This window comes from Macrobrachium nipponense, chromosome 19 (assembly GCF_015104395.2).
Source record: "Macrobrachium nipponense isolate FS-2020 chromosome 19, ASM1510439v2, whole genome shotgun sequence".
NCBI classification, from domain to species: Eukaryota; Metazoa; Arthropoda; class Malacostraca; order Decapoda; family Palaemonidae; genus Macrobrachium; species Macrobrachium nipponense.
Window position 1 is genome coordinate 68,295,500 of NC_061088.1, and position 17,500 is coordinate 68,312,999.

Sequence of the window (17,500 nt, forward strand, 5' to 3'; positions counted from 1 at the left end):
GATAACAGAATGGCAATGGTTAACATCCTCATCCCAAACTTTTAAAAGTAAAGTAACCCCGATAGAGATTATAGTCTTATTTCTTGGAGAAGCTACTAAAATAGAAGGAGAAAAAATATTGCTGAGTTTTTCTCACTGAAAAAGTAAAAAAAAAAAAAAATGTTTATATATGACACTGAGCTATGTAAATTGAATAAGAACAATTTTATGGTCTGTGATGTTACAGTGGTAAGCGTAGGAATGAGACTGCCCTCGTTTTTTGTAGGACGCCTGTCCTGATGCCATATAACAGGGCAAAGCTAATCGATAAATACAGAAGGTTCGCTTCGGTTTTCATAAAGGCCAAGAATCCTCTATTTAATTCTTCATCCAAAAACCAAATTATTAGCCATTTTGGAACTAAGTCCTCCGCTTACAATGAGGTTTTTGTATTTTTAAGATGGTTTTTATATTTTTAAGATGGTTTTTATATTTCTAAATTGGTTTTTGTATTTTTACGTTGGTTTTTGTTTCGTGCTAACAGATGCGATTCTACCGATTACATCCCCTCCAATTAGGAAAGTCCGAAAAGTGTTCAAATTAAAAGTGATGTGATGTACTCCATTCAGGTACTGTATTTGGTTTGCTGGTAGAAAATTCGTTTGCAGGACACCTGGCTTCCAGCGACGGGAGTTGCGGTCGGTGGATCCTTCGTCTTTTAACTTTACGACTCGGTGTTCGATGACCTCCCTTTTCCCCTTCTCCTCCCCACCAACTTCCCCCCCCCCCACCCACCCCACCCCCACCCCACCCCCCACACACACCCTCTCTCTTGTATAATGGTATTCTCATTCTCTTTTCACTTTCTGTTGAAGGTGGGACTCCTGTCCATTCTCTCTCTCTCTCTCTCTCTAACATTTCATTTAACCTTTATCACCAATGTTGGTGACGAAATGAATCTTTGGCACTTTGGTTTAGAAGACTTGAGCTTTAATGCGTTAAAATATATTCTCTCTCTCTCTCTCTCTCTCTCTCTCTCTCTCTCTCTCTCTCTTAACATTTCATTTAATCTTTATCACCAATGTAAATGTTGGAATGAATCTTTGGTACTGTGATTTAGAGGACTGAAGCTTTAATGAGATGATAAATATTCTTTCTCTCTCTCTCTCTCTCTCTCTCTCTCTCTCTCTCTCTCTCTCTCTCTCTTAACATTTCATTTAAACTTTATCACCAATGTGAGTGTTGAGATGAATCTTTCGTACTGTGGTTTAGAGGACTGAAGCTGTAATGAGATGATAAATATTTCTCTCTCTCTCTCTCTCTCTCTCTCTCTCTCTCTCTCTCTCTCTCTCTCTCTCTCTCATCCTTTTGAAGGCGAGATTCCAAGACGTGACCGTTCGCCATCATTCAGTCAATATCCGCAGCAGAAGCAACCAGTGTCGACTCGCTCTAGACGTCTTGGATCCCACAAAGGACTGTTCATTCGTAGCATAAGTCTCCTTTTCATTGGGGACAAGGAGGCAATTTACGGTGGATATTTGAAAAGGCCTAAGGCCACGCGCGTCTCCTTACTTATTTCGAGGCATTCCGTTTTTCATTTAGTAAATATATAAAAAAAAAAAATAAAAAAGGAAACTATGTTATTGGACGTCAAGAACAGAGATGGATTTCCGAGTTACTGACATGGCTTCTTCTTCCATGATGTATACATTTTATTGTTACTCTTGTAACTAATCTTCTAATTTTAATATGCTGAGGATGGAAAGTCTTCAATACTTTTTCCTTAGATATAGGAATCCCTTTTACGGTGAGCGAACAATAGGGAAAATTGACGGGAGTGTTTTGGTTATATAATATGTCAGAATTCCCATAGGCAAGTTCCTTTTGGTTTTGTTTCCTTCTGCACTTGGTTGAAATGTTGTTATAAATTTGGTTTCAAGATGAGCCGCAAATTCATAACATTAGGAGTCAGTATCTTCAATTTGCGACAAATCTTGGAGCCTTGAACCAGGGTTTGACATAAAAAACAATTTTTTATTTGTTTGTTTGTTAACTGAATGATCTTTTGAAGCCCACAGGCCTCAAAGGAAACATAAAACAAAAGAAAAAGGCAGAACTGTAATCAAAGAGGAAGAAACGAGGTCTTGTATTCATCTGCAGCTGCCTGTTTGCCAGGTACCCAAAGCATTTCTAAACGTTACAGATGGACCAAGGACGAATTGGGTCGGTTTTAGATGGAATCTGATCTTTATGCGGCAGTAAATATACATATATATATATATAAAATATATATATATATATATATATATATATATATATATATATTTACTGCATTGCGGAACTATGTAATATCAACATGCTGTCGATTTTTATTAGTTGATTTATTAGGTACCGTAAACGTGAGAATGGTTTTATATCTGTATAAGGATTACGCAGAGCTCAGTAGTATGTTCGTAACCTCAAACATTCGTTAAATATAGAGATTTTAAACTGAAGAGTAAACATTATCGGATGTAAAATTTTATATCCTTTTGCAATATTGTTATTATTTTATTGGATCTCTCGGAGATACTGACCCAAGGGTTTTTGGTGGTCGTTATCTAGGATTAATATTTCTTGGGGGTCATTAATTTTTGTGATATTTACAGCGTTTTGTTTATGTTTTACGGTAATCCCTAACGGGCTTAGACTAAACACGCCGCAAAGGTGGATACTTACCGGGTTAAAACCCGTTGGGGTCACTATCTGTAGAAAGATCCCTATTATTATTATAATTATATTATTGAGAAGAGAGAGCAGGAGAGAGAGAGAGAGAGAGAGAGAGAGAGAGAGAGAGAGAGAGAGACCGTTAATGACTTTGATGACTGTGGTATCATAGTTTATCTGTAAGAATTGAAATATAAATATATACACTGATCTTGACCCTGCATTTGAAAATGACCTCCATAGGCGCTCTACTAGCCTGTTTAAGTAGTACTGAAAAAGCCGCTATTCGATGGTCTGCTTCCTAGGGATATTATTATTATTATTATTATTATTATTATTATTATTATTTAGAGTCAGTTAGTGGCCTTTTTTACCACTCCTTTGTTTCCACGGTGTCCGTAGCCCTGGCCTTCCGTTCTTCCGGGTGTTTATCCTGGTTTTTCAATAACGCCTTCCCTGCAGCGGTCTCCCAATGCATTTAACTTAAACGCCGAGTGGTGATGTGACAACGACGAAGCCGTGATCGAGTTCAGAGGATTAATGGAAATTGGGTAAAGTGAAAAATTGTAACACGCCTGTTGTCTGAATCAATTTGTAAGGGGGTTCCGTCCGACCAATTTTAAAACCTTTATCTCCGACCGCTAATGATATGGTAGGTTGACACGTTCCTATCAATATTTTTCCCGTGTGCGCGCGCGCGCGTGTGTTTGCGTGTGTTTTGACCCCATTACTTCATTCCTTCTAGGCCTACGCTACTATTCCAGTTTGTTATTTCTTTTAGGCCTACTTGTATTCAGTTCGATTTAGTTAAGAGTACGAACGTCTTCCAGACATGAGTTCTTCGCTGTTTTTCTGAAAATCATTTTACTTTGACATTTGTTGAGCGGAAAATCCTAATAAAATGAAGTCTCTGAAATGTAGTATTTTCTCTCTGTATTTTGGCGTTTGTCTGTGCTCCTTTTATTAGATGGAATTCTGTTGTTAACAGAACATTTTTATCTCACATATATATATATATATATATATATATATATATATATATATATATATATATATATATATAGTGAGACTAGATAAAATGCCCAATTTTTAGTAGAATTTCATCCAACCTATTATTTTAATGACTCGCTTCTGACTTGTCCGTAGAGAGTGACTTGCAAGAAAAGTAAATTTTCTGAGACTTTGTTTTTCTTTGTCGTTGCTTTATTTTATTTTATTTTTTTGTCTGTGTCTGTCTTTTTTCTTTTCTTAATTTGTCCGTTCCATTTAAAATTTTATATTTTTTTCTGTCATTCTTCTTTGTGCTACACTTTCACCTCACATCCTTTGGAAGCGAAGTGCTGTAATTTAGATTTTTTTTTCTTTTCCTCTGTGTCTCTCTTTAAAACCAGCCCTGTCATTTCACGGTGTTCCTCATGCTGTAGATATATCTGATGAAACTGCATTATTGCTCTGAAGAAAGGAGAGGGAGATAAGAATCGATTTCAGATGTCAAAAGATTACAAAATTGATTCACGTTGTATAATGGTCGTACAAGCAGAGATTGGTATCATTCAGTCGTGTTATTGGATCGTATCATGTAATATCCTGACATATCATATCATATATCGTGTCATGTTTTCAAAGTATATGTCCTGGCCCGACTCCCTTCAGCAGGTAAATTGAATTTCTTTGACAGAAACCCATGTTGGGATTAATCGGCAATTTTCCGTTATCAGGACGCTTAATCGGCGATTAGTTTGCAGAAATATCTGTCGAGACTTTTTCAACGTAGAGTCTCATATGTTTTGAGCTTTGTATGCTCTTTTATATATATATATATATATTATATATATATATATATATATATATATATATTATATATATAAATTTATATATATATATATATATATATATTATATATATATATATATATATATATATTTGCGACTTTTTTCATCCCCCAAAACTTAGTAAAATCTCTCGTACACATACGATATATATAATACATACACACACACACACACACACACACACACATATATATATATATATATATATATATATATATATATATATATATGTATATAATATATTAGTGAGAGAGAGAGAGAGAGAGAGAAAAGAGAAGAGAGAGAAAGAGAGAGAGAGAGAGAGAGAGAGAGAGGAGAGAGAATTCGAAGTTGTATTTATATGTAACACTTATTTTTCCGAGAGGGGGCGGTAGGGAAGGAGGGGGAACCGTCCATGTTGAATCAGCTTTCTAGGAAGATTAACAAATACTCGTTGACTTTCTATTTTCAAAAGAAATGTTGGATTCATTGTTTGCGGTTCCCGGAAAGGAAAATGTTTCTTCAGCTTCTGGACCAAAAAAAGAAAAGAGAAAAAAAAGAAATAAAATAAAAAAAATAAAAAAAAGTAATGTATTTGGTATTTCACTTGGGAATGGAATCGATGGACTTCTTTTTGTGTTCCTCTGTCGGTTTTCTGGAATTATTGCAGTTTTGAAGACTGGCGTCGGCGGACGTATGTTCTTATGGATTTTTTTTCTCTCTCCCTCTCTCTTCACCTCTTTTGTCTAGCCATTGTTATTGAACTGCGTATTGTATTCGGTATTATGGTCATTGTTATTATTATTAGTACTGATGCTTTGTTTGTGGTTGTTGGTTTGATATCAGTGTTTAGGTATTTACTCACAACAGTGGAATCATTATCAGTCACTATTGCTACTTTTGTCTTTGTTAGTGATACTGAAGTAATTGTTGTATTGAGTTTATTTTCAGTAACGATGCCATTATGCCTTCGGTAACATTATTGTGACGTTGTTTTTCTGTCATGCGCGTTGATCTGTGAGTTTGTGGATTTATTTTTAAAAACGCCTCGAGTGATTTTGCGATAAATTTCCCGAAAGTATTTTCCTCTGATATATCGACCAGAAACTGAAATGTGCCAGATTAACCGTATTAGATTCTGAGTTTGTTAAAAATTCGTATACAACATCAGCCTATTTAATCCCGAAATATTATTCAATTTGACCGTTTTTCATTTGTCTCCAATTTTTCACCAAAATCCAGCGCAAGAGAACTTGCATTAATATCTTTGTTCCCAGATGTTTGTAAGATTCAACATTATTCATTTTTTCTCCATCTTTTTTTTTTTTTTTCGTCCCTTTGTAGAGTCTATATCCTCAGTACCTCTGTTTTATGTAGTTTTGCTTAGGATCCTATCTTTTAAGATATGTTCTGTATTTTATTAAGTCAGCTTTGTAAATCTTTTGATGTTTTGTTGAGCAAAACCGCATCATCAGCACACTTCAAGTCTCAAGTTGCTTTTGTTTCTCTTCCTTGTCGTACAACTTCCATTTTAGAAGCCTGTGAGAAGGAAGGACAGAAAGCGAAGGCCCCTTTAACATTACCTTTGTATCTATTCCGTTCTTGTCTAATGTCATTTAGCTCTTCTTGTTCAAAGGTAATGCCATTGTGACGCAAAATCCTCCGTAATATTGATATGTGGTCGTCGCCAAAAGTGTTTTCATATCCAGTAAAAGGGATTTTCATATTCCTTATAATGCTGCACATTATTTCATAGCATAAATATTTGATCTGTGTAACTCCTTTTCTCAAACCATATCTAAGCATTTTACGAATATCTGAATATCTTGCTCCAGCCTATTATATATATATATATATATATATATATATATATATATATATATATATATATATATATATATATATATATATATATATATATATATATATATATATATATATATATACACACACACATACACAAAACATTTGCTTCGTGTTCAGCCCATAAATGCTGCAAAGTATTGTGATATTAGGCACTCTATACAAATATATATATATATATATATATATATAATATATATATATATATATATATATATATATATATATATATATATATATATATATATTTGAATCAGCGTTAACACTTTTTCTACCCTTTAATGGAAGCTTCAAAGGTATTTATTAAAACGCTTTTTTATTTTTTTATAGGAAACCGGCCAAAATTATTTGCCCTCCTTGGGATGTGGCTACCTCACCGCCCACTTTCATAAAAATCAGTCAACATGAGTGTGACTAACAGATACATCTCAACAGGACCTGCTAATAAATACAAAGGCTATGTCCCTGTAGCATAGTGGTTATTAATCTTTTTTAACCTGTAATTTCATCCTGTAACTCCAGAAACTCCACAGGATGTTACCATGACACCTATAATGAATTTTTAAATGGTGAACGTTGTGAAAAGGTAAGATAAATCAAAATGAGAGGAAGACCAGGGTTTATTGAAAATCCCCCGAACGAAAACTTTGACAAATTCCACAAAGCCTCTACAAATGCCAGTCATATGGAAATAAGTTATATTCTCCCGAACCCTTTATGGCCCCCCTGAGAAACCCCAAACCCCTGTTCTTTTAAGAACCGCTGCTCTAGCACTGTCGCTTCCAAACACACATACACACACATATATAACTGTGTGTGTATATATATATATATATATATATATATATATATATATATATATATATATGTATGTATTTACGTATATATTTATATTCTGTATACTAGTTTGAAGTACGGCACATTATATTGAATTTAGCAGAACAAAGTTTTTTTTTATTCTTTAATAAGAGGAAAGCAAAATCAAGTTAGTAGAATAACTTTATATGTAATTTAGCGGCGTTGAAGCTTTCCTAGATTTCCCAAAGATTGGAAGTTATCCCCTAAGTACGATATATGTGTCAATAATTTGAACGTATTGTTTTCTGAATTCTGGCTAAGTTGAGTGTGGATATTTTAGCGTGATGTCATAAAATTATTCTGATTTAGTGCATTATCATTTTTTGTGGATCGGGTTATCAAAAATGTTCTTATTATGGTGGTTATTAAATGTACTGTTTATAATCAATGTATTCAATAGCCTCTATTTTGTAATAATTGTAATTGGTTTGTCAGAATTTTTATGCTGTAAACGCTACTGTGGCTCTGTTAATTTTTACTTTCAAGTAACCTTAAAATGTATAAGAGTTTTTTTGTATGGTTTCTATCAAATGTTTAATTTTTTTTTCTTCTGATTCTTATTAAACGCTAATTTTTATTTTTCCATTAGTTTTAGTATAACATTTTATTATTTATATGCAAAAATATAATATGTTTGTAATTATATGCGCTTAAACTAATATTTGTGAAGAGGATTTGTCACCTTATAAACATTTATTTGCGGCCAGGTTGCTCTGTTCAAGACAGTCGTAACTAAGAGGTGCAGTATATCGAAAACCCTTTGGGCCAAAGCCATGAGATGATTCGAATGCATTGCTTCGGGGACTGATAGGGTTTAATATGCTCAGCCTTTTAAGTCGATAGATTCCATGAATTAGCAGGATTGGATGTCCTCTCTTACTTGCACTTAATGGAAGCAACTCACTTTTTGCCCGGTGTATAATTAAAGCAGGTAGTTTACCCCCCCTCAACCTAAGTGTCTTTTTGCTGCATCTTTTTTAGATGTCGAGAAAATTAATGACTGTCGTCAGACACTAGACACAAGGCTTTCTTAATTCTAGGCGCATTGCGGATGCAAACTTGAATATTTATGAACTAATTTAAAGCAGTTTTATCTTGGTTCTTTTTATGCTACTTTTGTGAGCTCACGTCGATGTTATTGGGCCGCCACTGTAGGGTAGACTTGTTTAATTTACAGCGTTCTCTCTTTTTTAGGTTATTTTTCTCGTTTGTAACTTTATCTTGCCGGTTTCTTTGTTGGAGTTCCAATAATCTTGTTTTGGTATGTTTTACAATTAACTGCTTTCTCTTAATAGTTTATTATTATTATTATTATTATTATTATTATTATTATTATTATTATTATTATTATTATTATTATTATTGAAAAAGAAACCCACAAAATCACTTTGTAACTTGTTTGCTTTTAAGTATTTACATTTACATACTTAGAAGTAAACAAGTTACAAAGTGATTTTGTGGGTTTCTTTTTCAATCTACAGAAGAAAACTGAAAGAGGTTTTTGTTTGGATATTATTATTATTATTATTATTATTATTATTATTATTATTATTATTATTTTATTTTATTTTTTTTTTTTGACACGTTGTTCTTGTTTCGGAAGTTTTCTGGAAGGTTTACTCTTCCATATTCCATCTCTACTTGTTTATTTGTTTTTACCTCCAGTGTCATCGTTTTAATAATCCTTGTTAACAGCTTACTTTTCCAACGCTGCATTGAAGATTTATTTCTCAGATTTCCTATTTTAGTTTTCTGTTTTATTTATACAATATCCGACGTTTCACTAGTAATTTATTTCTGCTTTATTCTTGTATTTAGTTTCATTCAAATTTCCAGTGATTTGTTTATGGTTTACTTTGTCTAAGTTCCATTTTAGTTTTAAATGGTTTATTCTTATCAGTTAAATATTTACTTGTTCAACTTCTCTCCACAAAGGCAGAATTTTTAATAGATATTGTTATACTTACTTCACGGGTAAAGCGTAGTAATCTTGTGTAAGCTCTTTTATCTGTTTAAATCGTTATATATACATGAGAGAGAGAGAGAGAGAGAGAGAGAGAGAGAGAGAGAGAGAGAGAGAGAGAGAGAGAGAGAGAGAGAGAAACTTCCCCAAATAATGTTAATCATCTGTTTATCTTTCCTATTATAATCAATGTATTTTTATTGTTGTCACATTTTGATTTGAGTTTTGGTGCGATGCTTTTGATTTAGTTTCAAGATACTATCCTGATTTAGGTTAACGTGTCCCCTTGGACAAGTTTTGAGCAGCGAAATTGTTGAAGATAAATTGTGCCATGTTATACCTTTGAATTGTTTATTCTAGTGTGACTTCTGTAGATAAAATTCCGTAAAATGCGGATTTACATAGTCTAGTGATTTGAGTCATGAGCATTTAAAAAAAAATTTCTCTCTCTCTCTCTCTCTCTCTCTCTCTCTCTCTCTCTCTCTCTCTCTCTCTCTCGTAATAAATATCATCCACTTTTCATTGCCAAGTTAAAGAGATACAGCGAACCTGTTGATTAACAGACGAATGAAACTTTAGCGCTCATTTCGGCATTCTGGAGATAGCAGTAGAGGGATGAACTGTATCTATTTGGTTAATAATGAAGAAAAGATGGTGATGGAGATGATGATGAAGAATTGTCGGTAAACTTTTATTACGTGGCCACGCTGCGCTGGAGGTGTATAAATGGATTATAACGACGGGCATCGTTCCTCCAGGAGTGATTTTTAATGTTAATTGAAGCCAGTTTACGATGATAGAACGGCAAGATTCTGCAAAATTACCGCCGATGATCATTCAGTGGTTGAATGAACTCCGGGTTTGGAAGTAAGAAGTCATCTAGGTTAAGTAGGGCCTAGAGGAATTTGGCAAGAGGAGAGCTTTTCAAGAAATGTAAGGCATCGCGTCTAACAATATTGTAAAAATGGTCTTCGTTGGACGAGGCTAGAAATTCAGGTATATTCTTTTCCTAATACGATCAATGAAATATCTGTCATGTGGTGAAATCGGACATTTTTTTTACTCCTTCAGTAACTTTTTTTTTTTTTCAGAGTTTTAAAATATTCTTCCCGCTGTATTCTTTTTTTTAGGATGGTCTAGAGTAGACTCTAGACAACCTAAATATAATCCTTTAAGAATACGTTCTAAATGACTGGTTTTCCTTCAAGGAGGTTTTCCTTAAGAATAAGGCCTGAATGACCATTCATCCCTTTTAATAGGTAGTTCTGAATCAGTATTCCTTCACGAGTCGGTAGTCTATGGCTTCCTTCGCGGTTTACGCTCTGCCATCCCGTCTCCCATCTCCTTGTCTCACTCTTTTGTGTGTGTGTGTGTGTGTGTGTGTGTGTGAGGGGCGGGTAGTGCCGTCAATGCACCTCATACAGTGCAATGTAGGCATTACTTAAGGTTCTTTGCAGTATCCCTTCGGCCCCTAGCTGCAACTACTTTCATTCCTTTTACTGTACCTCCTTTCATATTCTTTCTTCCACCTTTCTTGTCACCCTTTCTTGACAATTGATTCATAGTGGGACTGCGAGGCTTTCCTCCTGTTGCACCTTTCAAACCTTTTCACTGTTAGTTTCCGTTTCAGCGCTGAATGTCCTTAGTTGCCCCAGTGCTTGGCATTATGCCTAAAATCCAATAAATCCCCCATAATTTTTTTTTTTTTAACTGGGATTGTATTTTGGCATTAGGTTGCCCGTCCCATTGGCCTGCAGACATTAAGGGACGCCAGTCTCCTCCTTTGGTCGTATCTGACGGAAATTTTCCAAACAATTGCACGAGATGTCCGCCTCATGAATACAAGAACGTGAACAAACACTTTAAAAATACATCGACAAATGCTTGAAGAGCGAATTTACTTTGCATACATCGTACTCAAGAAGCAGCAAGTAGAATTCGACTCGCGTTGAATTTCCTTAAGACCTCTGAAGGTGAATTGGGAGACTTGAATTCGTTGTTTTTGGAGATCTGGGAGATGGACTCATTTATTTTTTTCAGAGTAAGGCGATGCTGTTCAGTCTGGAAAATCTAGAGAGATGCTAAAGAACCGACGTGCTTTTAATTTTCTTAGCAGTTGACACTAGCCATATTTTCCAATTCCGATTAAATTAAATAAATAAATAAATGTGCCGTTCAATGAGTTTTGCTAAAATCTCTGAAATCGTCAAAAACAACAACCCCGGTTAGGGATGAAGCTCAGAAGAAGAATTTGACGAAAACCAAGCTCTTTCTTTGACAGACCGCGTTTATACGGTTCGCAATCGATTTCTTTCTTTTTTTCAGGGACCGTTGAAAATTTACGTTCTTGTAACTTATAATAAGAGCTAATAATCAACGTAATATAAAGATTGCTACCCAATGGCTGAAGGCGAGGACAGCGCTGGCGGTCCTTCACTCCGTCGAGGATTTTTAGTACTGTTCGTACTCCCCCGTTAAGGACTCTTACTTGGACTGTGTTAGGAAACGTGTTGAAATCCATTATGGAACGATCCTAGAAGGCTTATCTAGTCCATCTCAACCACTAATAAAAACCCCTTATTCATTTGTCCCTCCCTAACCTCTCTAACCCTCTCTAACCCCCCCTCCAACCCCCACATTTACCCCGTCGTATTTCAACCCATTAGAGATCCTAATGACAGTATTCGAGACCTCGCCTTTATTATGGTGGTCACACTTGTCATAGGCATTATGATTAGAATCAATTTTCTCTGGTGCAGGCAAAAGGATCCTTCCACTTCATCCTACGACGATGAGTACGTAGGAAGAGGAGGAGGAGGAGGAGGAGGACGTCGTCGTGTCGACTCCCGAAGGTCAATCGCAGTCTCTGTGTCATTTTAAGGACATATTTTAGGATATGAAGAAGTACTGGCCTTAAGTGTAGTTCTTCCTGTGTTGTCACATGAGCACAAATAGTGACTACTCTCTCTCTCTCTCTCTCTCTCGTTGATTTCTCTCGTGCTCTCGATATATATATATATATATTATATATATATTATATATATATATATATCTTATATACATATGTGTGTGTGTGTGTGTATATATACAAATATATATTTATATTGTATACAGTATATATATTATATATGTGTATATACCATGAGCCCAAAAGAGTTGAACAAATACTCGTTGTTGCCTTAAAATAAAATGAAACCGATTATGATTGATATTTCTCATTTAATGTATCATCTTTCGAGCTCTCTTGTGGCAGGTAATTGAGTATCTAATCATTCTATTACCAGCGTTCAGAGCTATGATACAATCCATCTTCTCTGCCTCTGCCCTGGAATCATGTGCAAATTCGGACATCGGCTTCGGCTCCAGACACATCCATTAACAATTTACGAACTCGCTGTTATAAGTTCGAGATACTTTTTTCCTTCCTCCGATGTCTATTCGTATTTTTGTACTTGTGTGAACGTCGGTATATTGTCTGTTGTCATGGCAAACAAACATGCGAACACACACACATGCACACACACTTACCGTCACGCTCAAATACACACACGCACACATAGTATATATATATATCCACAGTTTATACAATATATATATATATATATATATATATATAAATATATTATATTATATATATGTATTAAATATATATATATATATATATATATATATATATATATATATATATATATATATATATATATATATAATGTGTGTGTGTGTGTGTGCGTACTTTATGTGTGTAAATATATATATATATATATATATATATGTATGTATGTATGCATGCATGTATGATGTATGCATGTATGCATGTATGTATGCATGTATGTGTGTGTGTGTGAAACCATGCGTATGCGTACCACTTCCAGGATTTCTTTTGTAATATATTTTGGGAAATTATTTAAGTAATATTTTTTATACATCGACATAATCCTGGTTTTTTCGACGTAATTTTGTTCAGGTTACTTGAATACCCTGATGGATTTTCCCTCGATGTATGAAGGGACGCATAAGAGACCCAAAATAAATCGGCTTAACTCATTCAAGTTCTTCAGATTGTTGTCGATGACATTTATGATAAAATCCATGAAAGGAATAAAGTCAGCTTTCTTATAAATTCCACGGACTAAGTATGATATCGAAAGAAGTGAATTATCCACTCCTTGAATTTCCTATATTTTCAAGTTCCAGACCATCAAACTTTTCCCCTATTTTACAATAAATGTAAAAATGATTTTATTTTTATTGTGTATATATTTTATTCTGGAATGGTCAGTATTTCAAATTTATTCCCAATTCAGTCTGAGCAGTTTCATAAAAAAAAAAGTTTATTTAGCTAAACGTTATATTAAATGAGTTGAATCTAGAATAATTCAAGAATACGACTGGGGCTATCTCTCTTGCAGATCATCCAGATTCGAAATGTTGCTTTGAAAGCTTCAAGCTCGTTGAGTAGAAGTGTTCACGGTAATGTATGTGGAAATGAGGCACAATGCCAGTTTTAAATTCGAAATGTTCATTCCTTCTCTGACAAATAAAAATATAACTTAGACCTGTGACTGCATTTTTTTATGGAAACGCCCCTGTCCCTGTTTTCTGGTACTTTTGATTTCTAGTTTCTTTCTGAGCTGCTGCTTCCACCTTTCTTCGTGGGGTGAGCTGAGCTTTCCATCCCCCCCAACCTTGATTTCCTCTAACAATAAGGCTACCTTGGTTTGTTATCATTTACAGTGGGATTTTCGTGGTACACTATACGTGGTATAAATATTTCTTTGCCATAACCCAATTGTTACCTCTTATTCAAATAATAGAAATCCTTCGCACGATGCCTTGTGAAAGCCTATTATTATTATTATTATTATTATTATTATTATTATTATTATTATTTATTATTATTATTATTATTATTATTATTATTATTATATGCTCTGTTGGTTAGTATTTGTGTCCCCGGAGACTTGACTTTCTAAGGTCTGCGCTGAGAAAATCCAAGAACTATCCCTCATAATCATAGACAAAATTGAAGTGCATTCCCTTAAAATTTTGTAAAACCAAGTCTAAGTTAGTTCATGTTACTTGCTGACGAAAACAGTAAGCATGTATTCCCCCGTTTCATTCTTTATATATTAGGTTTCTGCTTCAGGTTTGGTCATATAGGGGAGTGCGAATTTTTTAGCGGAACATAATCATTATCACGGATAAACTTGTGATCAGTATATCAGTCTCATTGTGGGGTTTTGTTTAAGAGAAACCATCTGGTTTTACTTTTGCAGTTTTCCTCCATTTCTGTTTTCTGTAGATGTCACGATGAAGATGATGGTACGAAACATTTGGATTTCTTCCAATGACTCCTAAGCATGTTTCTGAAGGTCATCATATGGCCAAATCAAGTATAAGGATTGAATAAGTTAATGTTAACGTGTACATAACCAAACACCTCCCTCCCCCCCTCATAAAACAGGTGGTTGTTCACTTTCAGTGGGACTTTTATCCAAATTCAGTGATCCTTTTGGTATTTCCAGCAAGAAAGTTCTGAGAGACATTAAGACATTCACTAACCATTCCAGTAGGAGGATATGCTATGGTCTCTCATCTATATATCTCCTCTTATTTTTGGTGAATTTATAGTCTTCATCATTATGTTGAGTGAAGTCTATACCACTCTTATTGTGAAACATATTTTTATTTGTTAAATTTAGGCTTTTATATATTTTATGAGGAAAATATCCTTCTGCTGTTTTAGTTCCGCTTTTTTCATGGCACTCACCATTTCACAGAGGGGAAAGAGCAATTATGGAAACTGATCTTATACATAGTGTCTCTTCTGCTAATCTTGGCTGCCAACATCCATACAGAAGATATACTTAAATTCAGCTGAAATTTTAGAAAGTTACGAGCAATGGGGAAAACACTACTAGGTGTAATTTTAGGACTACACAAAAAAAGACATAACTTCATTTTAACAGAATCTCTAAGGCTGCTTGATAAGAGGTTTGATTAATTAAGGACACCTAACATATTTTGATATACTAGCAAACATATGTATACAGAAATTATATATGAAAATTCGTAAAGTAACCAAGTCTACGGGCATAACCAGCCTCGTTTCACGGGCAGACCCAGCTCAATTTCAGGGAATCCCTTCTCACCCTCCACCCCCTTCAGAGGGTGGGGGGGGCGGAAGGTAGGATGAAACCCCTTTATAAACCATCTTAGGGGTCCCCCACTATAACCCTGCCAAGTTTCATGCCCATCAGACCAGCCGTTTGGCCGTGATTCAATGACAAACGGACGTACAGACATTACGCCCATTATAGTAAGATTATTTAACCAAGTGTCTACTGACACCAGATAGAGAATACTTATCTGATGTTCGCTGCTGGACCGCCTCGAAGTAGCAAATCTCTCAGCGAACGGAGATGGGTAGGAGTATAGTACTGCTGAACGTCATTAATTAATTTCAGTATCAGATCAACACTCGGTATTGATTTCTTGACTGAGTCCTGATTCTTTTTTGGAACAGATTGGAGTTGGAGGGCTGTGCTTTATGAGATGGAAAGTAATGTCATTGGTCATAGAGAGACCATTGTTTTGCTACTTCTGCGTCATACTAAGAAGAAAAAAAAACACGAGAGAAGCACTTGAACATAAATGGCTAAAACTAACCCATTGATGAAGATCTAGGTAATTAGACTGAATGGAGTTTCTTGTATGTATTTTTTTTTTTTAGTTTTCTGTAAAGGAAAACTATTGTGCCGGTTTTGCTTGTCTGTCCGCATTCGTTCTGTTCTCCTGAAAATTTGAAAACTACTGAGGCTAGAGGGCTGCAAATTGTTTCGGCGATCATTCATCCTTCAATCATCAAGCCTACCAAATTGCAGCCCACTAGTCTCAATAGTGTGTATTTTATTTAAGGTTAAAGTTAGCCATTATCGTCCATCTGCCAACGGTATACGATAAGGCCACAACGGTCAGTGGCTGAAAGCTTCGTGGTCCGTGGCTCATACAGAAAACTCGATTGCGCCGAAAAAAAACTTCGGCGCATTTTTTTATTGTTTATTTATTACTCTCGAAGCCTGTGGCTGGAGAACTTCAATTTTATACATTCAATTTTATAGGAATTTAGATATCCAGGCTTGGGTTCCTTACCGAAAATACGTTTTTGAGGTATTTATTTGAGTGTCTGTGAGTGAGGAAAGGTGACATATATTGATGGGATCTCTGTTCTTGTAATAATTTATAAAAGGAAACGCTTTGATTGGTAGTGTAGGTACTTTTTCTTTCAAGGTTAAATCTCTTGTTGCCGTGACCAATATAATTGGATCTTGCCATGCTGGTAGAGTACATCTTTGTAAGTAAGCAGATGTTTATTCCTAAGAATAAAAGCAGATGCATGTTGCCATAACGAGGTAGAATCCCTTCTTTTCATCTTGAGTTTCTGAACCATTATGTACTTGAGAAGTTGGTTCATTGATTGACTTTCCTATACTGGCGTTACATCGAAATCGACCTCGGGAAATTACAACTCGACTTACTGACATAAATAAAAAGTATCTGAGCGTGATGTTTTTACGTTGTGGCTTTTTCCTTAGTCTATAAACGATTTGGGTCCAGGAATTTAGGTGAAGAACCGCGAAAATTTTACCATCGCTACAAGGAAATTGAACAGTGGCAGTAGTCCTTGCCATACCTGGCACATATGGTATTAATGTTTATGAATTCATGTGTATATTTGTATTTCTGTATTATGAATTCAATTCCATCAACATTTGACGCAGCTCTGAGAAGAGGACCGGGTTCTTCGTCAGATTTTTTTAGCCGCCTCCAGCGAGGTTTTTGCTCACGAGATGATTATCGAAGTTTATTTTCTTATGAGTCGTTGTAACTGAGATACGAGCCAGCGTCGTCAAATGCAAGAAGAGAACTGATTAATTTTGCTATCCTATTTTCTCTCTCTCTCTCTCTCTCTCTCTCTCTCTCGTGCGTACGCGGAGACGGGAGGCTCTTCTCTCCTTGCTGGCAATCGGTGTGGCACCTTCAAAAATCTTTATCCTTTTTGATTGTAGAAATATTAATTGAGATATGATGGTCCCGCGTTCGAAGTCCGTTTAGTGTCACATATATTAAATTGATATTTTTTTCGGGTAATGCAAATGAAAATAATATATTTTGCCCGAGTGAGGCTCCGTTGAGCCTTGCGGAATTTTAATGCATCGAACTGACGTAAATTACTTTTTACTCAAAAGCAGCCAAGCATGGCAGGCCAATTAAAGGCCCAATTTATTGTCTTGGGTTATATGTGGTGTTGGGGGGGGGG